General features: G+C 52.5%; 1 long non-coding RNA gene across 3 annotated transcripts; it reads left to right on the top strand.

Annotated features, from left to right (window-relative positions):
* The first annotated feature begins 10,588 nt into the window (after positions 1-10,588).
* LOC106782522 (uncharacterized) lies at positions 10,589-18,125 on the top strand. 3 transcript variants are annotated; one of them, XR_002803537.2, is made up of 4 exons: positions 10,589-10,794; positions 13,953-14,300; positions 14,550-14,695; positions 17,607-18,125. It is a non-coding gene; the product is annotated as an uncharacterized lncRNA (long non-coding RNA). The 3 variants fall into 3 exon arrangements; XR_011431864.1 differs by having other exon boundaries at positions 10,593-10,794; positions 13,975-14,300; XR_011431865.1 differs by having other exon boundaries at positions 10,620-10,794; positions 14,550-14,700.
* The last annotated feature ends 4,806 nt before the right edge of the window (positions 18,126-22,931 follow it).

The following is a 22,931-nucleotide window of genomic DNA, read 5'->3' as shown; positions in this document are numbered from 1 at the left end:
CTATCTCTCTATCTATATAGGTTTGGGGTGGGTGTGTGGATATGTGTGTGTTTCAATGACATGTACCAAGATGTTAACAGTGTCTGTCTCTGGAAAGTATGATTACTGATTTATCAGAGACCGCTCATTGCCTCAAAAGCCATTCTTCTCTAGTGATAGAGTTTTATCAGGGCAAATAGCCACCTAGAGTAAAGCCTGCATTCCCCAGGCTCCCCAGCAGGTAGATGTGGCCATGTGACCACATTCTTACAAGGGGATCGTGTGAAAGTGTTGCTGCTTCTGAGAACCTTCCCTAGGAGAGAGCTGGCATGGATCCTTGGCCTCTTTATCCCTTGCTCTTTCTTGCTGCCTTTCTGCTCTGGCAGCTGAGATGTCGAGGATGCAGGCCACACGGCAGGGATGGCAGAGTGGTGAGCTGGAAGAAGCCGGGGCACCTGAGGGCTCTGTGGAGCAGACGCCCGCACCAACCTGGGCTTCTGGATTTCATGTAGCTGTGAGCAAAATAAACTGCAGTCTTGTTTAGGCCACTGTGATCTTTGAGTTTCTGTCTCTTGCAATCGCCCCCATTCCTAACAAGTACAAGAGTGATTTTTATTTTCGTTTTTGAACTGTTCTGTATTTTCTAAAATTTCTACGATAAACACATCCCACTTATAATCAGAAAGAAAAGTTATTTAAGACAGAGAAGAAAAGTAAGAAATCCTTCATCAGGCCCATTCTCTTAACCAGGAGTATGATTATTTTGACCAAATCTTCCAGATTTTTCCAAAGTGTCCCAATTTCAAACATTCTGACTAATTGTCTGCATGATTGTCAAATCACAGTTTCCAAACTTAATTTGGGGAATAAGGTGATTATGATGATAATCCTCAACTGGGCGGAGGGAGGCTGACTAAAATATTTGCGTCTTTCTCCTCCTGTTCTAAAGAATCTCCTTAGGCCATCAGATCACTTCCTTTTCCTGAAGGACTTTGACTCAACGCTGCGGCATGTGAATGCGCTACTGTTTTTATCCTTCTCTGATTGTTTTCATGGATAAGTCATGTCTCTACGCAACCTGAGAACAAGTGCTATTGTGGTGGACACCTGTTGTTTTTGTCTGCCCTACACCCGCTTTCCTTTGGGAACTGCTCCTCCTCATCCCATGTCATTTGGGTGGAACTGTCAGTCCCAGGGTCTCCTGGTGCCTCAAGTGGCCCCTAGCCACAAGCACACCACTCAGGTCTGGTCAGTCGCCCCACTTCTCCACTGATTGGTTGTGCAAAGCCATTCAGTCCTTCCCTGTGATTTGCTATATGGACCCTTGAAGGAAGCAGGCTTTTCTCCTTTAGATCATGTTCTCTCCTTTAGATCATAAGGAGGTCAGCTTGGGACTATCAGTGGCCAGCTTTCCTGCCTCATGGAGAAAGCTTGTCTGCAGGAGCAAGTCAGGCAGCTGCTCCAGGAGAAGCAGAAGCAAGCAGAGCAAGATCTTAGAGTGAGAGAGAAAGAGCAACTGAGCTGATGTAGACCCTTAGATCTAGCCAGGCCTAAAGGTAGAGCCACTCTTCTGCCTGCTTGACTAGAAGCTAAGCTTGTTCTAAATGTGGGTTTGTATTTTTGTGGGATCTGGCTCTGTTCTTGAGATTTCCTGTCACTTAAACACAGTCAATTGCTAGGAATTTGAACAGAAATTCTAATGACAGACACAGGTAGTGGGATCCGGGCATGTGATTAGAAAAAAACACTACCCTATCATTGTTAGGACTGCGTATTAACAATTGCTCTTCATAGATCAACATATTTGACATGTAACAATATTTATTGAGCACCTTTATACCAAGTGTCATGTTGCGTGTTGGAAAACAGCCCATAATAATAAACGGCACCATCCCTTACACTGTAGAGGATTTTGCCTTTTAGTTAAAGGCTTTTATATTCCATATCTCTTTTGGTCTTTAAACAGCCCTACGAAGTGAGCTGGTTCCAGTCAACAGATCAGTTTTTCCACAACTGATAGGTTCATCCTAAGTGGGAATGTACCAAGCACCTAGGTAAACAAAAACAAATAGTCTCTGATTTGGAAAAAAAAAAAAAGCGAAGACCAAGGCCCAGTAGCCACTTATCCTCTTAGCTATGGTAGCAGTGTAGTTGAACGTTGAACTGTTTAAAAGCTTGGGATTGGAAGTCATATGATCTCAGTTCAGATCTTAGGTCTGCCTCTCCCAAGCTGGGTGATCTTGTGTGTCAGTGGAGATGCTGATAACAGTGACATTTCATATCTCAAAGATTTAGAGACGTTGTACTACTATTGATCTTTAAAGCAGTAGGTCTGGATACCCACTACATATCAAGAGAAGTTTTTTAAAATCTTCAGGGGCTGGCCCTGTGGCCGAGTGGTTAAGTTCGCGCGCTCTGCTGCAGGCGGCCCAGTGTCTCGTCGGTTCGAATCCTGGGCACGGACATGGCACTGCTCATCAAGCCACGCTGAGGCGGCATCCCACATGCCACAATTAGAAGGACGCACAACTAAGAACATACAACTATGTACCAGGGGGCTTTGGGGAGAAAAAGGAAAAAAATAAAATCTTTAAAAAAAAATTTCTTTAAAAAAAATAATAAAATCTTCATAAAAGGTGATTTTAATGTATTTAATAAGGATCTAGTTGTAATTTTGAAGACCAGGTAATCCAGAGACAACTAACACCAGCTTTTATTTCTCTAACTCCTCTCTTTCAAGAATGAATGAGTTATTGTAACCACCTGAGAGTGTTTCAGAACAGCAGCAGACCTTGCATGATGCTGCAGCCATCAGGAAGCTCGGGCCCTGGGTCAGAGCAGCTTGCTGCCACCCTTGGTGCGTAAGTGACACTGGGTGACTAACCTGCAAACAGAAGCTGCTGGTGGCTCCCACCAGCCTGAGGCTCACCCTCTCCCATCGGGCTGCCCTCCTTCCCTGGAATAGTTTCTGTCCCTGGTTTAATGCCTGTGGCCAGGAACATCCTTAACAACAGACAGTCACTGTCTAACTTCAGAGGGGACTTTGATTAACTGGTTCCTGACCAGAGTAGAAAACAAAAAGGCACAGGGACTACTCACGCATGCTCCCCGCATGCTCTCTACAGAATGTGGCAGGTGGGGGGCTGAACTGAGAATTGAGATTGGAAACTTCTTCCCAATTTAATTTCTTGGGGCTTGGGTGATGAGTCGCAGTGTCTTCCACTTATTAAGCACCTACGTTGTGACTATATCACGATTTATGTATTCGTTTTCCTTCAACGGATATTTGAGTTGTTTCCAGTCTTTTTGGGAGGTGGGTGAATGTAAGCTATAAATATTCTTGTGTATATTTTGGCACTTTATATATAAACCTTACAAGACTACGCAGGAAACGTTACCTTCTTTTCATAGTGGAGGGAGCCGGGGCTCAGAGGTGAGCTGGTAGAGAAGAGCTTAGGCTCTAACCCAGGTTCATCTGTCTCCAGAGACCTCCACAGTGCCTCCTAATTACGCAGCAGCCACCCCTTCATGTTAGAGTGGGTGAAATGGCCTTTAGGGGTCAAACGGGCCAGGCTTCCACCAGTCTCTGAGACTTTCAGGATCTTGGTGATATGAGCCCTGTGTCCCTACCCTGTCACATGAGTAAGGAGCCAGTGGATGAGACTGGAGCTGATGCTGAGAAAGCTGAGTGGCAGGCCTCTGAGAGCTGTGCCCTGGCCTTGCTAGGATGCCCAGCACAAAGCTGAGGGTGCTGGGGGGCAGACAGGGAGAGCCCTCTGGGCTCTGAGTCCCACCCGCCATCCCCTACACCCTGAAGGGAAGACCGCAGGGACTCCTCCGGGGCCTCACAGGCCGGAGCCTGGGGTGGACGGCTCTGCAGAGCGCAGTGGCCAGTCATACCCCGTGGGAAAGCCTTGGCCCTGGCCCGCCCAGGAGCCACGGTGGTGCCGCCTCCTGCCCACGGCTTGGCTCAGCGGGTTCCCAAGTGGCTTGACTTCCTTCCCACCTCCGCCCCCACCCCCTGCGGTCCCCAGGGAGCCAGGGAGGCCACTGGCAGAGTTGGCCCTCAGTCCCCCAGGCCTCCACAAGCCCCTTCCCCACCTCCTCAGAGCCAAGTTTCCCCAGGGGAACAGGAGAGGACTCTCCCACTCCCGAGTGTGCCCCTGCCCCTCGGTCTGTTTGTGGCTGCCAGGCCCCAGCCCCACTCCTTCCTCTGCACAGTCCAGGCTGCAATAACAGGGCTTTGGGTATGGGCTGTTGTTTTTGCAGCTGGGCTGGGGCGGAGCAGCAGCGGGAAGGCGTCGTGGGTACTGACCGTCTGAGAAAGCCCCGAGCCCGCATTCCCACTAGGGCTGGGGCAGCCCCTTCAGGCTGGGGACAGTGCTGTTCCTGGGGAGAGGCTCCTGGGCCAGGCCGGAACATACAGGCCAGGCAGAGGGAGAGGCGGGTGAATAACGGGGGGAGAGCTTAGGGGAGACCCCAAGCCTTCTCGGAGCCACCGCTCCCCAGCAAGCAGTGCTTCTCCCCTCAATTCCAGCTGCAGCTGGACCCCGCCTCTCCCCCCTCCCCCACCCCTGTGCACATCTGGGAGATGCTGGAGTAAACTTCCTTAAAACAAACAACAAACAAAACAAAAAAGCTCATTTTCTAGGGGCAAGATGTTGGAAACTAAAAGAAATAAAGATCAGCCATAATCCCTTTACTAAAAAATATTTATTATGAACATTTTGATGTATTTCCCTATGACCTTTTTTTATTGTGGCAAAATATCCATAATAAAAAATTTACCATTTTAACTATTTTTTTAAATCTTTTTTTTTTAATTGCTTTTTCTCCCCAAATCCCCCCACTACATAGTTGTACATTTTAGCTGTGGGTCCTTCTAGTTGTGACATGTGGGATGCCGCCTCTGTATGGCCGGATGAGTGGTGTCATGTCCGTGCCCAGGATCCAAACCGGTGAAACCCTGGGCTGCTGAAGCGGAGTGCGCGAACTTAACCACTCGGCCACGGGGCCGGCCCCCTATTTTAACTACTTTTAACTGTATAGTTCAGTGGTGTTAAGTACATTCACGTTGTTATGCAACCATCACCATCTCCAGAACTTTTCATCTTCCCAAATTGACACTCTATCCATGAACTCTAACTCCCCCTTCTCCCCTGGCAACCACCATGCTGCTTTCTGTCTCTATGAATTTGATGACTCTACATACCTCACATAAGTGGAATCATACAGTATTTGTCCTTTTCTGTCTGGCTTATTTCACTTAGGATAACGTCCTTAAGGTTCATCCATGTTGTAGTGTGTGTCAGAATTCATTCCTTTTTAAGGCTGAATAATATTCCATTGTATACATCACATTTTGTTTACCCATTCATAAACTATTTTTTCACATAATTAAGATTATACTCTGTCAGCAGTTAGATATCCTGATTTTTTTACTCAGATGTTGATGTGTCATTAAAATTTTTTCCTAAACATAATTTTCAGTGCTTCCTCTTTACTTCCCTGTGGGGATGGATATAGCATAATGTACTTAACCAGTCTCCTGCCATGGATACTGAGGCGTCTTCTCTGTTTTGTTGATTCTTGCTATTACAAACGACGCTAAGAAGAACATCTTTGTAGAAATTTTTATGGGCCCTCCTGCAGCCCTGCCCGACTTCTGACATTTCACATTATTTCCCAGGGGATGGTACCAGAAGTGGAATTGTGCATCAAAGTGATAAACACTCCTCGTCTTCTTGATAGCTATCACCCAAAGCTTTCCAGAAAAATTATGCCTATTGCTCCTCCCACGAGCAGTGCAGGAAGTCCAGAGCCTGTCCCTTCATCACACATTCAGCAAACTCCTAGCACTGTGTGCCTGGCCCGGGAAGCTGGGGAGCTTGTGCTGTGCCTTCTCTTTCCCTGGAGAGAGGCGGAGACCTGCACAGGCAGGGACTTTGGGTACCCAATCATCTTCGTGCCCCCTGAGACCGCTCTGCCCTGGCGGGCTGACCTGTCCAGTTAGGGTGGCGAGTTCTTGATGGCCTTGGGGCAGAGGGGCTCGGGAGAGAGCCAGCCCGGGCCTGCAGCCTCCTCAGGGAGACAGCAGTGTGGAGCCAGCCTAGGGGCAAGGAAGCAACCATGGGGTAGGGGTGCAGAGTCTCCATCCTATGTGTGGCCTAAACTTGGCCCGGGATCATTCTACAGACCCCTTAGTGGCTGCTCAGCCAACTCCATGCAGAGGGATAGATGTGTAAATGGTAGCCATTTATTGAGGGATTACTATAGGCTAGGCTCGTTGACCCCTCTCACAAACCATATGCTACAGAACCCTTGTTGTCCCCATTTTACTGACAGGGCGACTGAGTTTCACAGCCAGTTGGTACTTGTTCCAGGCACACAGCTGGTGTGCAGTAGAGCTGGATTCATACTCAGGAATCTCTAACTCTAGGGCTTGTGCTCTAGAGAATTCCCATTTCCTGCTGCTTCTCACAGGCTCTGCTGGCCCCCGAGGCTGGGGAGGAGAGAGGAAAGAAGTGTGGACCAGTGATGGTCTATGGGGTGGGATTTAGCTCTGCCCTCTCTGCCCAGCTTTGCCATATCTTAGGCCAGAGACCCCTGGCCACTGGGAATGAGGAGTGCTCCATGCCCCAAGGCGACCTGGCTGGGGCGGGGATGGGGCATCTGGGGAAGGGGTGGCTGGGGACCGCACTGCACACAAAGAGCCTGATTGTGTTGCAGACTCTGCTCTTTGGGAAAATGAGTATCATGAGTAGACGAGTATCATCTTGTTTTAGACAATCTGGTGTCTCAAAGACCCAAAGCCAAAGAAAACATGGGCTGAGGAACAGGAGCTGGAAATGCTAAAGCCTGCACGTGAAGCTGGTCCTTATGGGAGCTCCTGCATGGTCTCGAGCTGGGACCCAGGTGCTGCCGCCCAGAGCAGCTCCTGGCTCCTTGGGGTCCAGGCAAAGGACAGGGCTTTGGGTGAGGAAATTATTCCACAGACAGACGGGAGCCAAAGATCAGAGGAGCTCAGAGCCCCCCACTGAACCCCAGCCCCGGGGGTCTGCAGGCCAAGGGGCTTTACCACATCCAGGAGGCACTGGGATGCTCAGAGGCCTGCAAATTCCGTGGGCTCCATTCCTGAGCCTGAGGAACATGCATTGAGATGAGCCAGGTTGGGGGCTGGCCAGGCCTCAGGCGTCAGAGCACCCTACAAGGCAAGGGAAGGCAGCTCAGTGGGAACCCAGGCGGGGAGGGGTGAGCTTTTTTCCGGAACAGGATTCCCTGTGGGGCAGAGAGCAGAAGTCAATGGGCTCCAGAGTCCAGGACGTGCCTGTTCGACTCAGTTTGGGTCAAGAGGGCAGCCCACTGGCCTGGCCTCACCAGCCAAAGCCAACACAGGAAATGCCAAGCAGACCTCAACGTCCGGGCACCTAATTTGCTCTGACTGGCAGGGAGCGCCCGCCTCCCCAGCTCAGCTGTCGGAAGCAATGGCGGCTAGGAGGGAGCAATGGCAATGGCGTTAGTGCTCAGGGGATGCGCAGTCCCCAGGCCTGTCTTTGTGGGCCCTCCACCCCAGTGCAGCAGGAGCCCGGCAAACACACAGAAGACCAGCAGGCAGCGAGAGGAGCCAGGCGTTCCCCTGGACGGCGGCCACCGGGTTGTTGTTGGGATCCAGTTTCACGCTCCTGCTCCTTTGAGGAGAGCTGCAAGGGCTCATCCCCTCCACGTCGCCCCGGGAAGGAGACTGATGGGCAGACAGTTGTTCACGCCGCGCCGCCGCCACTGTGGTGATTAAGGCCGCTGTAATTGGCCTCGCAGCCAGGCAGGGGCCAGGCCTGCCCGCCAGCAGCCGCCAGGGTCTACAGAGCAGGGGAGGGGGCTGCGGCGCGGGAACAGCCTGTGCTGTAGCTGTTTGCGCTGATCGGATTAGTTTGTGAATTGACACTCAATCCTCCTTAGTGATTTCCTTTCTGGGGCCCCAGCCAGGGCCAGAACTGTGGGGGTAGGGTGGGGTGTGGGCAGGGAGGAGACATGGGCCGTCCCAGGCTTGTTGTAAGCTGGGCACTAGCTGGGGCGGGGCTGGAGGGTCTTCATCCTAGGTATGGCCTCGGCTTGGCTGAAGACCACTCTGCAGCCCCTCAGTGATTGCTCAGCAGCGCCCCCCCACCCCGCCCACCCCCGCCGGTGGGGAGGAATCGGCTCCTCTCTTGCTGGTAGGGACTCTCTTCCCCATATGCCCAGCGGGGCCTGGTACAAGTGGAGCCTTGCAGATGCCCTGTGTGCTCCCGGGCCCAGCATGGTGCCTGACACAGAGTAGGTTTGCCAAGGATATTGGCAAAGTGAGTGGATCAGTGTCCTCTTCCCCAAATGACCTGAGTACCTTGTGGGAGAATCTCTGTGATTCCATCCCAGGTCTGGGTGGTCCTTGTGGGAGCATTTTTCCAGACAGACTTAGGAATGGAGAGCTCCCCAAAGGCCACCTGGTCCATTCCTCTGCTCTACTGGCGGCATCCCTTAAGCCATCTCTGATGGGCAGCTGTGCCATGCCTAGGCCGTGTTCTCCCTTTCTGCATCAGTGGGTGTGTGCATGAGTGTGCATGTGCGTGCGTGTGCCTGGCTGAGAATGCATATGTCTGCCTAGTAGGAACATGGATATTTTCTTCCCTGACCATCCTGTGTTCTCTCAGCTTCCCCTTGGAGGTCCCAGGCAGGAGGAGGAAGGCTGGGTGGCTGGAGTGGAGGCCTCTGGGTCACGACCTTTTCAGAGCCTGTCTTGTTTATACTTCAGGCTGAGGCACAGGCTGGGCTGGCCCCCCACCTCCCTGTCCCCTCAGTCCCTTCCCTGATGTAGGAGCTGGTCCTGGCCTCTCAGGGTCTCAACTGCAGTAAGGAATGCCCGCCCTCAGCAGATGGACATGTCGCTGGAGGCCAGGTGGCTGGAGGCCACAGGGGAATGTAGGACCGTAGCCCTAGAGGGAGAACACAGGCCCATCTGGCAGGCATTAGCAGGCAGGGGCAGTGGCCTGCACCCAATGGTGTGAGGCTAGAAATGCCCCTTTAGGCCTAGGGAGGGGCCAGCCAGTGGAGAAATGTACGTGTCCCAGGCATATTTGGGGCTGAAATGCAATCCTTCCTTCCCTTTCGCCAGGTTTGCTTTGAAAACTCTTCCGCTGCCAGCTGACCAGCCTGCCCAGTCAAGGCCTCCAGGGCCCCAGGCCCCTGTGCATGAGTACAGCGGGCTCCTGAGGGATGCTGGAGGAGTGGCGCCGCTGCGCTCCAAGCAGCCCTGAACCCCCTCCCTAGCCAGCTGCTTCCTTCTCGTTCTCCACTCCACTCCATCCCAACCCTCCCTCAGCAGTTTTCCAGCCTCTGGGCTCCATCCTATCTACCCTCTGCAGGAAGAGGCTGGAAGCTGTGGCAGGGTGAGAACAAGGCCTGGCTGTGCAGCCTAGGACAGCATTAAACCTTTCTGAACCTCAGTTTTCTCATCTTTAAAGTGGGAGTGAGGACTATCCACACTCTACTTACTGCCTTGGAAGGGTATTGGTGATGCATTGTTGAATGAAAACAGCAGGATGTGGTACAGGATGCATTGCAGATGATCTGGAAGGACATCTGATAAGCGATAGGCAGAGGTTATCCCTGGAGTATGGGAGTCGTGAGGGAGGGACAGAGCAGTGGGTGTGGGAGAGGAGAATTTTTATATTTTACTTAATGTACCTTGATGTTGCTTGAATTTTATTTCAACAAGTATGTACTCTTTTGTAATTAAAAAAATGTAAGGGTTCTATTTTAAAGGGTTGTTGCCAGCTTTAAATGTTAATGTAGATTTCTTGAATGAATGAATGAATGAATGAAGGCCTAGCGCGTGTCTGGCTCAGGACGGGCTTCTCTTTTCCCCTGTAAGCTAGCTCTGACTCAAATCTCCATCCACCTTCTTACTGCGGGTTCTTCCTCTGAAGGGGTTAAGCCAGCAGCACTTCGGAAGCAGAATAAAGGGAGTCCGGAAGCCCCCAGTGAGGCCACAGTGGGACGTGTGGGGTGGCATGGAGGCAGCATGCCCTGTCCCACCTCAGTCACCAGCAGGCCATTAGGGCCAGCCCACTCTGCTCAGCTCAGAACCTGCTTCCAATTACCCATGAAACCTGAGCTGGAAGAGACCTATTAAAGCCCCATTTAGTTTGATCCCCCTAGGGGCCAGGGATCTTTTCCAGCGACGTCCTCTTACTTGTCCGACTGGGACTCCAAGCCTTTTGGATGTTATCTCCTTCTGGGTCAATATTGTGACAGCTCCAGCTGTGACCCAGGCCACCCTGGAGCCAGAGATGATCTGGGCCTGCTGTGGTGTAGGGGGCCCCCAAACCCAGCCCCCTTCCTATCTCTGGGCTCTCAGAGGCAGTGAGCAGTCACAGCAGACAGACTCACCTCCAACAAGAGCCCAGTCAGGCCTACACCCCTCCTTCCAGACTGGTCTGCAAGTTGCCTGATGGCTTCTGGCCTACCTGGTCATCCCATGGGAAGTTCTTACTGGTAGGGACTGTCTTTGGCATATTCCCGGTCATGCCTGGTACAAGGTCCCATGTTTCATAACACCCATTACATAAGAAATAATAAATAATGGTGATTAACGACCTCCTTCCCTTGTCTCTGGGCTTGCCTGGGTCAGACCTCCCAAGGAGGGCACAGGAGCTCCAGGAGGAGGAGGGGAGTCCAGGGCGTTGGGGGGCACCCACCCTCCCTCCACGCCCTCCCCAAACATCTCTGCATGGTCTCGCGCATGGCCACTCCCTGGAGAGCAAGAGAAAGCCACCAGGAAAGGTAAGGCAGGGGCCCCAAACCTCCTCAGAGAAGGAGGACACTAGCATGGATGTGGTGTCCCGGGGCACATTCTCATGTTCAGTTGGCCTCAGCACCCTCAGGACCACCCTGGTGAGGGATCCTGCCAACCGAAGCCTGCCCTCTCCCTGCCCTCTCCCTGCCCTCCTGAGGCACCCCTCGGGTATGGGCCTCTAAGCACCTCTCCTGTGGATGGGAAGTCCAGGGCTGTGCTCCAGGGACCAGGCAGGACTGGGCTGGACCCTTGGGGGTGGTCTGCTGGGAGAATTTGTGGCTTCTTTCCCAAATTCTGGAGCAGCAGAGAGGGAGTGACTTGCACTTTGGGGGCAAGGCTGGGGCAGCCACTTGGAAGTGAGGGGAGGGCAGCAGGAAATGGAGGATAAGAAGGTTCTAGAGGGAGGAGTGCCGAGAAGGATCTTGGGAGCAGCGCACGGAAGTGGCCCAGCTAATCCTCTCCTCAGAGTCCCCTCTGGGCCCCTCAGAGCTGCAGAGGCCATGAGACAGAACCAGAACAGTGTGTGGGGGGACTTCTAAAGGACATCCAGGAGTCTCCTGCCTCGGACACCCTCCTCCAGCCCTGTGGGTGGATATGGATCCCACGGTTGAGGTCTTTGCAGACACAGATTTTGTGGCCTTTGTAAACGAGTCTAGCCTAAGCCTCCTTGTTGCACTTTAAACCTCTAACTCCTTGTTCCATCTAAAGCGGGTTCACATGAGTGGACCCTCCTTCAGTGTTAACCTCTTGCTTTGTTCCTCCAAAGTTTACTCTGAAGAGGAAAGAGGACCACAGACCTGGCTTCCCCCGGGGACTCTGTTCCCATTGCCATCCCCAGTGCCAGGGCCCAACATATGCAGCTCTGCACAGGCCCAGGGAGGGCTCCTGTTGCCTGGGGACCAGGACAGAATCATTATCTCTTGTTGGACCCCTCCCTAGCCCTCCTAGTCTGGTTGCCATCTCAGTAGGAGACGGGGTGCTGAGGGCTGGAGGCCAGGGGCCAGGTCACCATTGGGCCAGACCCCTGCCACTCACAGCTGCTCATCACCACGGCCTGGAAACCTCACAGGAGTGCTTCATTTATCTCTGTCAAAAGTCGGGATGCAATGTGCAGCCCCTCCTCACACCCCTGGAGATTGGGGGTGCATGGAAGGCAAACTGACTAGCCTTGACCTTCCCTAGTACCCCCAGCTTGGATGGAAGGAAGTGCACCAGGACACGTCCATCCGGGTGCACATAGAGATTCACCCGCATATATGAGCACACACCTTCAACACACACAAACACCCACACAGGTACACATGTGCACACATGTATTGGCCGAGAGGCACAGGTTCATCCGCATAGGCCCACATGCGCACACATGTGCACACACACACTTTCACACGTGCAAAGGCACATTCATTCCTACACATTTCCAAACACATGCATAGCTCCCCGTGCATATGCTTGCTTATATCTTCCCATGACCATATGCGTATATCCATCCACACACAGTGACACACTTCATGTGCACTCACATAGGACATTAATGGGAGGCTGTCAGCTGCTGCTTGGTTCAAATTATGAAATATATCATGGGAGTTGTTCAAAAGCCCTAAAGGGGAGGGGATGGAAGAGGAACCCTGGGCCCCCAAGGGAGGTTTCTCTTATGCCTTTTCAGAAGCCATCAGCCTCCCAGGGTACCAGGAGTTGGCAGGCCTTGCAGAGTGGGTAGGATTTCAATAGGTGAGCATGGTGGTGTGTGTTCCAGGAAGAGGCCTTAGCCTGAGCAAGAGAGTAGAGAGGGGGAGGTTCAGGCCAAGTTTGGGGGAAGGCTGGGGGACAATTTGATGGGAGTGGAGGGTCCTCTGGTACAGCCTAGGGGATAAGGAAGCCAAAAAGTGCAAAAGGCTTTTTTGCAATGGGGAGCCGTGGAAAATGTTTGAGCAGGAGAGTGTCAAGTTCAGAATGGCTCTTTGGGAAGCTTCATTCACTCAGTGCTAAGGGGACACAGAGTGGGGAAATGAGTGATTCTGCCTGGAATGGGTGGGGAGGAGCAGGAACAGCTTCATATCTGACCTGGGCCTCAAGGGATGGATAGGAGTGTTCCAGACAAGGAAGGACAGGAAGAAGGACCAAAGCTGAACCTGGCAGCTAGGGATTGGGGAAGGGCTGTGTTATTATTCGTGTGTGCCCTGTAAAGCCAAGCACAGGTTGTCTTGAGCTGAACATGGCATCCTTGCCAGAATCAGGAGTCCAGGCAGCTATGACCAAGTCCACCAGGAGATTCAAAAAGAGGCGAGTGAGGGGCCGGCCCCGTGGCTGAGTGGTTAAGTTCACATGCTCCCCTTCAGCAGCCTGGAGTTTCCCTGGTTCAGATCCCAGGCATAGACCTAGCACCACTCATCAAGCCATGCTGAGGTGGCATCCCACATAGCACAACCAGAAGGACCCACAACTAGAATATACAACTATGTACTGGGGGGCTTTGGGGTAGAAAGAAAAAATAAAAAGAAGATTGGCAACAGATGTTAGCTCAGGTGCCAATCTTTAAAAAAAAGAAAAAGAGGTGAGTGAACAGTGCCTGTTGCTACCCTGCAGCAGGCTGCCTGACCCTGGCAGGGAGAGGAACTATTCTGAATGAGTGAGAGCCATGGGGTGAGGACACAGGAGGGGGCCTCATAACCAGCTGGCTGGCCTTCCAGAGGGACCCACTCAGGTCTCACCGGCACCTGGGTAAAAAATGGGTGGAGGTATGGGGACCACCTGGTCCTGATCCTTTGACATATCCCCTCCCTGGGAAACCTCACTAAATACATTCTGGCCAGTCTTCACCCACCCGTGACCCCACCATCCTGCTGAGATCCATAGCCGAGGGGCCCAGCACTCTTGGCTCCAGCCCCACTATGGCCCCATCTCCAGCCTCCGTCTCTACAGAGCGGGAAACACCACATCCCAGCTGTCTGTCCCAAATCCACCTGGAGGCCAGCCAGCTTGGCAGAAGCACATCTTAGTGAGGCCAGACCCAGGAGACACTGCTGGGAAGAGGCAAGGACTGGAAGGAAGCAGCTGGGCCAACGTCGGGCCCCTTTATGGGCCCTACCCTGCAGGGTTCCCCCTGGCACATCCATGCACTTACTTGCCCATTGCTCCGTCTTCTGAGCCCCTGGTCCCCTGGGCTGCAGGCTCTAGGCCTTTCCGTGCAGTCCTGAAGAGATGCAGGTTGCCATGACAGCTGCGGTTGGACTCCACCCTGATCGCCAAAGGCCTGGAGGCCAGCCTGGAGCACCACTTGGGACAGAGTGAATCTTGTTGTGAACCCAGAGTCCCATCTTGCGGACTTGAAAGCTTGTCAACAGACTTACGTAGAGACCCTCACTCTGAGAACAACTCCCTCCTTCTTCCTGGCCCTCCCAGCCTCCCACAGCCAGCAGCTTGCATCAGCAGCAACAGCTGCACAGCGCTTGGGGCAGCCTGGGGCCACCACCGCCACTGTGGAAGGTGAAAGGAGGTACGTGAGGGCCCAGGGCCACTGCACCCTCCCTAGTTCTGGGGAACAGTCTCTTCCCATGCTCCAGACATCAGCCCTGCTGGCCCCCTAACCCCTGAACAGGCTCCTCCCTCCCTTCCCCTCTGCTTTATCCTCTACCCATTCAGCAACCAGCTGGGAGACACTTTTCTGCTGCCCATGGCAACTGGGTGCCACAACGCGTTTGCTACATTTCATGTAAATTCCCCCTCTGCTCCTTCTGCCTACCAGAGAGAAGTGCCAGAGAAACCCAGAGTCAGGGCATCACAGAGCAGGATAGAGACAGCCGGAGGACACAGCATCTGAGAGACAGTCCCCATGGACACCTGCTCAGGGGGAAGGAGACACAGGAGAGAATGACAAGACAAAGGCCCAGGGTCAGGTGACTCCCCCTGAATGGTGCCACACGAGGGACAGCTTGGGTGCTTCCCCGGGGGACGGGTGGCCAGTGCTGAGGCAATCCAATGAGGGCAGTGGACTGGCCCCTTCCAACTTCCCCACTGCTGCTCTCAGCCAGGTCCGGGGCTCTGGAAGGGTCACCTGGTGGGCAGCGGGTGGGGAGACGGGATTAAGGGTCTGAACTTCGGAGTCAAGACACTTAGATCTGCCTCTGACAGGCTGTGTGACCTAGAGCAAGTGCCTTCACCTCTCCATGCCTCAGTTTCCTCGCCGAAAATGGGTCTACTCTCGTACCCGCTATTCTTGTGAGACTTGAATAAGTTAACACTTGCAAAGTGTTCAGCAGACTTCCTGGTGCCTAATAAGCAATCTCTGGGTTAAGCTATTATTGCTCCTATTTTCTGAGCTTTGATTTCCTTGTTTGTCAGAGGGAGATAATAATACATACATCCCAGTGGCTGTGGAGAGGGAGAGGCGCATTCGGTAAATGTCAGTGCGGGGTCCCACTCCACATTTCCCTGCCCCGGGGCAAGGACCCACCCCATGTCCCAGCCCCATGCCTCACTCTGCTGCAGAGGCCCGCCCGGTCAGGCCTCATGCCCAGTCAGGCAACAGGTGGCAGGGCCGGCAGAGCACAGGTGCAGGCTTGCAGGGGATGTGGGGGGTGGTCCTGCCTGTTTCCTCCCCACACACGACTTCCTCCAGCTGCTAGCTGGGCAGGCTATGCCTGGAGGAAGCCTGGGCGGAGGGAGGCAGCAAACAGCCACGTGCAGCCGGGGCTGAGTAAGTGCTGCTTCCTGCTGCCATGGTCAGCAGCTTCAGCAACAGTGGCCAGTGGGCGGCTCACAATGCTTGCTGGGATAGGAGCTCTGCAACTGGGCAGGGTCACTTCCCTGAATTGTCCTCACTGCCAGCTCCCCGCAGCACACCTGGCTGGTCTGCTTGTCTGCCTGGAGGACCATGGGGTGTCCAGCCAGGCCTAAGAACACCATCCTGGGTGGCAGCCAGCACCCAGTCCTCACCAGGCCAGAAGGCAGAGGCTTGGCTGGGCACTTGCTCTAGGGTCTGGACACAGCATGAGGCTGGGACCCACAGAGAGCCGACATGAGCGTGCAAGCAGGCATGTCCACTTGTCTGTGTTCACTCTGTGCAGAACTCTCCACTTGCACTGGGCCAAGCCACCTGCAGCCCTCATTAGCAACATCTCTCACTCTCATCCTGGGGGGCTTTGGATACAAAAGACCCCAGTAGACACACAGCCAGAAGAAATGCAAATGGCTGATACTCACATGGAGAAATGTGCAGCTTAACTGGCCAGTAACCAAGGAAATGTATGCAGAGCCAACCCTGAGACACACTGTCACAGATCTGATGGCAAAGATGTAACCGAATGATAATACCAAGGATGCCAGAGTGTAGGGATCTCACGGTTCCTGGACATTGCAGGGAGGAGTGTAAACTGGAACAGCCTTTCTGTAGAGCAACTTGACGATAAACATCGGAAGCCCTTGACCTAGAAATTCTATTTCTAGGAATTTAAGGGATACAGGCAACAAATATGTATAAAGATGTTCATTGTAGCCTTGTTAACAGAGAAAATATTAGCTATAACCTAAATGCCCAACTATAGGTGGATTTGAGAAGAAAAATTTAGCCACAAGGTGGTAAGTATTCCCTGGGAGTACAATATTAAAAATGATGCCAAATAGCCACAGTCTCAAACCTTAATGCGCAGGAATTCCCCCGGGGGGCTTGTTAAAATGAAGATTTTGATTCAACAGGTCTGGAGTGACACCTGAAATTCTTCATTTCTCATAATCTCCCAAGGGATACTGAGTTGCTGGTCCCCAGACCACACTTTGAGGGTCAAAGCCATAGAGTTTTCACTACTGATATGAAAAAGCATTACCAAAGCAATAGAGAAAAAAAGATGGGCATGCATGGAAAAAAATCCAGAGAACAGACAACAAAATATTCATAAGAGTTTTCTCTGGGTGATGAGGTTGAGTGATTTTTAATCTTATTCTTTCTGCTAATTTGTATTTTCTACAATGGATATATATTGTCTAATTAAAACAAAGTGTGTTCATACTGCCATGCCACACTCTGAAGGTGAGAGGTGGGTCTCAATGGAAGGAGAAACATTGCTGAGACCGGTTATGAAAAGTGTGTCCCTTGGCGCAAGAGCCAGCCCTGAGCTGGAAAGGCCTGGCTGGGCAGAGGCCCAGGAACCAGGTGCTTTGAACCTGGAGCATGAAGAGGCTGCAAAGTGTAGGAGGAACTCCCCAGTGGTGGCTAGCAGGTCAGCTGTCCATGTGGAGGCAGGCGCAGGCCAGGAACTGAGGTCCCCAGGCCCCTGACACTGGAGGGCAGATGTCTCGGGCTCTGGACAGTGACGCATTCCTGTTTTCTTGGTGTTTGTGTCCCCTTAGTCTTTCCTTCCCCTGAGTAACCACTGAGACCAACAGGGTGGGAGCCATGGGAATGAGGAAGAGAGAGACCCCCAAAGGCTGGTGAGTCCAGCTTCAAGGGCAGAGGTCAGACTCCCAAGATGACTGCTCCAGAAGCTCTTCTTCCAGGATCAACTTCCGAGGGTGTGGGACTGCTTCCCTGGGGGATAGGCTTCCCGCACAAAGTGGGTGCTCCGTTCTCCCACCTGAAGACGGGTGGCTCTAGAGAGGGCCAGCAAGTGTTTGCTCAGTATTTCGTTGGGTAACCTGCTGGATGGTCTTAGGAGGCCCTGCAACCATCTCTACCTGAGCTTTCTCCACTGTAATAGAGAGGAAATCTACCCAGGGATCTGAGAACTTCAAATGCTTAACAAAGTCTCTGCAAGTTGTAAAAGGATATATAAAAGCTGAGAAGCCTACCTATCCTCTTCTTTTGCAGAGAGAAGATGACATGAGTTATCCATAATGCCCTGTGGGGCTTGCCGCTGGAGGGTCTGCTCCCCGAACATTACACCAACCTTGACCCTGGGCACTCGAATGTTCGTTTTTCTGTGCCACTGGTTCTCAAAGAATGGACAGCATTGAGATGATCTGGGGCACATTCGAGATGATTTTAGTTAGCCTTTAATAACATTGAATTATGGAGTGAGAAAATTGTCCCCCTTCTCTATCCTCTTTCCATCCTTGTAATGAGTCAAGGAAAAAGCCTCAGTCAGGGGCTAATGTGTCTCTAACACCTCATTAACACTTGCTCCTAACGCGTGTCCTTTTTTAGAAAAAGAGAGCAGCCCTCAGGCGCAGAGTCTTCACCAGCAACATTCAGCTATAATTTAATTGATCTTCACAGTTACCTTTCTATTTAAAGTAGTGATATAAAATTTCCTTTACAAATTTTTTTGAGTAAAACGAAAAAAAATTCAATCTAAACAAATAAATAATAGCATCAGTGGTATTTGGATATGGTGCACACCATGAATGTGACACAGGGTTATGGAAGAGTTTTGGTCCCTGGAAAAATGCAGACACCCCTGGAAGGAGTGATCCCTCCGATTGGCTCTCCTGGGAACCCCCACCCATCGCTGCTTACACCAGCTCTTGGTCTTGGGGTGACTCCTCAGCTTTTCTTCCTTATTCTGCCGTGTTTTGAGCATCTCAGGGGCTGAGAGTGTGGCTTAGGCCTTAGAATCTCCCCCAGCACAGGGCCTGGAGCAGGACAAATGTCATCCAAAAAGTGCTCAGAGACCTGAGGTCAGAGGTCAGGCTCCACGTGATGGCATATCCTATTTGCCATATCCAAATACCAACCAGGAGCCTGGAAACTGAGCTCTGTTCTCAAGCCCCATGTTGGCCAGCGGTGTGGCCCTGGACAAGTCCCGAGTGTCTTTGAATCTCCATCTCCTCATTTGACTGCCTCAGGGGTGTTTTCAGCACACTGAGTATGTGAAAGGAGTTTGACATCAATAAATCTCCATAAGGGATTATTAATATTCTTATTGGTTGAATCACAAATCCAGTGTCACTCAAAACCTTTTGGGTGCAGACAACAAGTGAAGATGAGGTAGGAAGACAAGAGGGGGTGATAAGATGGGGTGAGAGGCAGGAGGGCTGGAAGGGAGGATGCCAAGGACTGGACCCCTCCCTCACAACCTGGGCTAGGTTTGGGAGGACCTGGAAACTGCCCTCTGCAACTTCAGGCACAGGCCTCCCCCGCCACTGGGCCTCCCCAGGGATGTCCAGCACAAAAAACCTGGTCTTTGGAGCCACGTGACTAGTGTTCAAGTTCCAGCTTGGCCACTTACTGGCTGGGTGACCTGAGGCAAATTACTTAACCTGTCTGTGCCTCACCATTCTCACGGATAAAATGGGGCCGATGCCAACTCTGAGGGCTGTTGTGAGGATGAAGCGAGATCAAACACATGTACACACGAGACCTGACACTCAGTAAGTGCTCAGTAAGCGTGGATTTCGGGAAACTCCTGCAGGTTCCTGGAAGAAAGATATGGAAGTGATTCAAGGTAGATGATGCTATCTGGAGCACTTGATTTGTAATCTGGGAGAATTGGACCCCCTCCCCCAAAGCTTTCCTCACCTAAAGCTAGAGCTGGAAAGTTAGAGAGTGAAATTGCAGGTGTCAGCCTCCAGACCCGACTCCACCTCTACTCCCGCCTCACCCCCTCCCACCCCACCCCTTTAAACCCAAGGCAGGAGCCCATCCTGCCCCTTAGGGCCTCCTGGGCTATCCACCAGAAGCCCCTGTTCTTCTCTGAGAACAGGGGAGCTGGAGGCAGAGGAGGATCTTTGGACAAGCAGCCAAGTGTTCTCTGACTCAAAGAAGAGCCTTGGGCCCCAGGGTCCAGCTGGAGGTCCACTGTCTGTCTGCTGAAGCCTCCACTAGACTTTCTGTCTCCTCCACCCCTGGGAATCCAACCATAAGAGGAACTAATCTGGCTCCCCTCTGCACCCCTTGCCCCCAACAAAGTTTCCTTCCTGTGTTCTCTGGGGGAAGATGAGAACTGGGGAGGGAGGGATGCGGCTGGGGAGGCAAGTCCAGCCCAGCTGGGCCACAACATCTGTATCCTTAACAGTGGCCTCTCCATTCCTGCTTCAAACTGAGAGGGGTTGGGAGAGCCGCAATTCTTCTCAGGAAACGGTGACATGACTCACTCCCCAGGACAAGCCATGGAAGAATGCAGCCTTTTTTTCTATGAAGCTCATATAGAACTGTGGAACTCATTTTCTCACCTTTATACGGCAAAATGAGGAGCAGCACGTATGTTAACAGAAAACTTCAAAATAATGGTGATTTAAACAAGATAGAAGTTTATTTTCCCCTCCTATAAAATAATTCTGGATGTAAGCAGGCCACAGCTGGTATGGCAGCCCTGTAAAGTTTTCAGAGATCCAGTTTCTTTCTAACTCATCTTCATGGTCCAAGATGACTGCAAGAGCTCCTATCATCACATTGGAGTTCTACGTAAAAGCTTGGCAGACAAAGAAGTAGGACATGCTCCTCTTTTTAAGGAGACTTCCCAGAAGTCAAACCCAACACTTCCACTTACACCCAGAAGCCTAAGAAGCCTAAGGGGCAGGGATTGGTCAGAACTCAGTCGTAAGGCCATAGCCAGCTCCAAAGAAGGCTGGGAAAGGAACTCTTTAATCTGGATGGCTTCGGGTCCCATCCTGTCTCCTCCCATAGCAACTATCCTGATTCAGGCCACTCTCAGCTCTGCAATAACCACAGATCTGGCCTTCCTGCCTCCAGGCCAAACTCTCCACCTGCCCTCAGTTGTTTCTCTGAAATACACATCTAGCCATAGCACTCTCCTGCTCAAGAACATGCAATGGCTCCCTGGAGCCCTTGGAATAAACTATGAACTCGCAGCACTGCCTTGAAAGCAGTTCACAATCTGACCCCAGCTTTCCCTCCCAGGCTCATCTCCAGGCACAGCCCTTCCCCTACCCTGCATATAGTCCAGCCCCTCCAGATTCCTTGATGTCCTGCAAATAACCCATACCTCACCCAGCTCCCCTCGCTGACGACAGTGCTCTTTCTGCCCTCGGATTCTTGATAAACTGTGATTCACCCTGTGAGATGCTGTACAAGCATTACCTTCTCCATGTGAAGCCTTTCTTGCCCGCTGTGTGGACCTCCCTGGAAGTCTCTGGAACTCTCTATCTTTCACATGCCTGATGGCCCTGGAGAAGACAGGCCATCTAAGGCTCAGAGTTGCTCCCGCCCTGCAACCATGAGTCTGCGGCAGAGGCCCTAGGGGGCTGTTTTGCACAGACCTGACTTTTTTTTTTTTTTTTTAAGATTTTTAAATTTATTTTTTATTTTTCCTTCTCCCCAAAGCCCCCCAGTACATAGTTGCATACTTTCGTTGTGGGTCCTTCTAGTTGTGGCATGTGGGATGCCGCCTCAGCATGGCCTGATGAGCAGTGCTAAGTCCGCACCCAGGATCCAAACAGGTGAAACCCTGGGCCGCCGAAGCGGAGCGCGCGAACTTAACCACTTGGCCACGGGGCCGGACCTCAGACCTGATATTGACAACCTTAAGCCTTTCCCACCGGACTGGAAGCTCCTTGAGGGCCATGATCGTCTCAGTGTCTCAAGCACTAGGCCCAGGGGCCGGCACAGAGCAGGGCCGACTGAGTGGAGGGCCCACAGAAGACGCAGCTCCTTCTCTTGGAGTCTGGCTGAGTCACTGGCCCAGCCCCTCCCTCTGAAGTACAGAATGACAACTTGACCAGGGGCTAACGCTCCAAGGGGTGACATTAAAATGGAACAGATACAGGCTTTGTGGGGATCCTCATCCAGATCCACACTGTTCCAATTAGGAGATGTTTAGTCTATAAAGTCTCCGCTGACCTCCGACCTGTAACAGAGACAACGTCATTCCTGACAAGAACAGAAGCCCCTCGCCAGCCCCTGGCCTCTCGGCTTCAGGGTGTGCGCCAAGCTGAGACTCCAGGCCCTTCGCCCCACTGCCAGCTCTGGACGCAAGCAATGGCCTTCGGGCCACTGGCTGCCTCCCCAGACTCTGCAGCCTCCGGACACAGTGGCCTGAGGGTGAGGGGCAGGGATGGTCTTTGGGTTGCTGTTGCCCTCTCCCTCCCCCACGGCCCCTCCCCCAGGTGCTCAGGGAAGTCCTTCACTTACTACGCAGAAAGCAAGCATCGCTTTTTTTCCTTTGGGGGAGTCCCTGCAGAAGACTTTTGTCACACTGTCACCTTGAAGACATGCCTAGGGCACTAAGACCTCCTGTCCCAAGAAGCCAAGGGCCCTGGTCCTAGGGCCCATCTCCCTTCCCCTTTCACAGAATCTTCCAGCTTCTGGGTGGGTGCCTCCCCGGGGGAAGGGATGGTCAGGATTGCCAGGCCAGGGAGATCCGATATGTGTTTGATCACGCGCACACACCCCAGCATCCTCTTCCCCACCCATTCTGCTCCCGTAGCACTTTGCACCTTGACTCTGGTTCTTCAGATGCCAATTCAGAATGATCTGTGATGTCTATGCACCAGGATCATCTTTGTCTCCTTATGCAACTGGCATAGAGAAGGACCCAGGGGTGTGGGTGCCCTCTTCTCTCCCATCCTCTCCCAATATCCCCACTATGGAGAATGGGGTCTCCGAAGTGGCTCAGCCTCAGAGGGCAGAGGAATAACCCAGCAGCTTTGCCTCCTGTGGGATGGCTTTCGGGCCATCCATGGTGACCATGGGGGGGTGGTCTGCCTGAAGCCTGGGGGGTGGTAACCTGGCTCACCTCTTTCCCCTTTCCCCAGGAAATCATTACAGTAGCTGAAGTTATTAAGCATTTACAGCATATCAGGCACCATTCTACATGGCCAACACCCACTTTCTCATTTAAACCACACAACCCGCCTCTGAGATGGGCTTAGAAAGCTGACAAGACTTGCCCAAGGTCACACAACTAGTGGCAGGCTCTTAAGCCCTGCTGGACACTGCCTCATTGCACGGCCTCCGCTGGACCTCGTCCATCCCTCTCCTCTCTGCTGCTTGCTAGCCGAGGGAACTTGCATGAGCAACCTCACCTCTCTGAACCTCTGTTTCCCCATCGGAAAGGTAGGGGCAACAATCTTCTCTCAAAGGTGGCTGGGAGATTCCCACGTACTGAGCGTGTGAAGCACAGAGCTGGCACACAGGAGGTGTTACATGGGCAGGACCTACTACCAGCCATCATCCCTCAGGCCTCCCCAGTGAAGTGGGGGATGAGAAGGGTGATCTGCCATCCCACCCACCCAG

Source organism: Equus caballus, chromosome 24 (genome assembly GCF_041296265.1).
Source record: "Equus caballus isolate H_3958 breed thoroughbred chromosome 24, TB-T2T, whole genome shotgun sequence".
Taxonomy (NCBI): Eukaryota; Metazoa; Chordata; class Mammalia; order Perissodactyla; family Equidae; genus Equus; species Equus caballus.
Note: the sequence above shows the minus strand (reverse complement) of the source record. Positions and strands in the feature narration are given on the sequence as shown.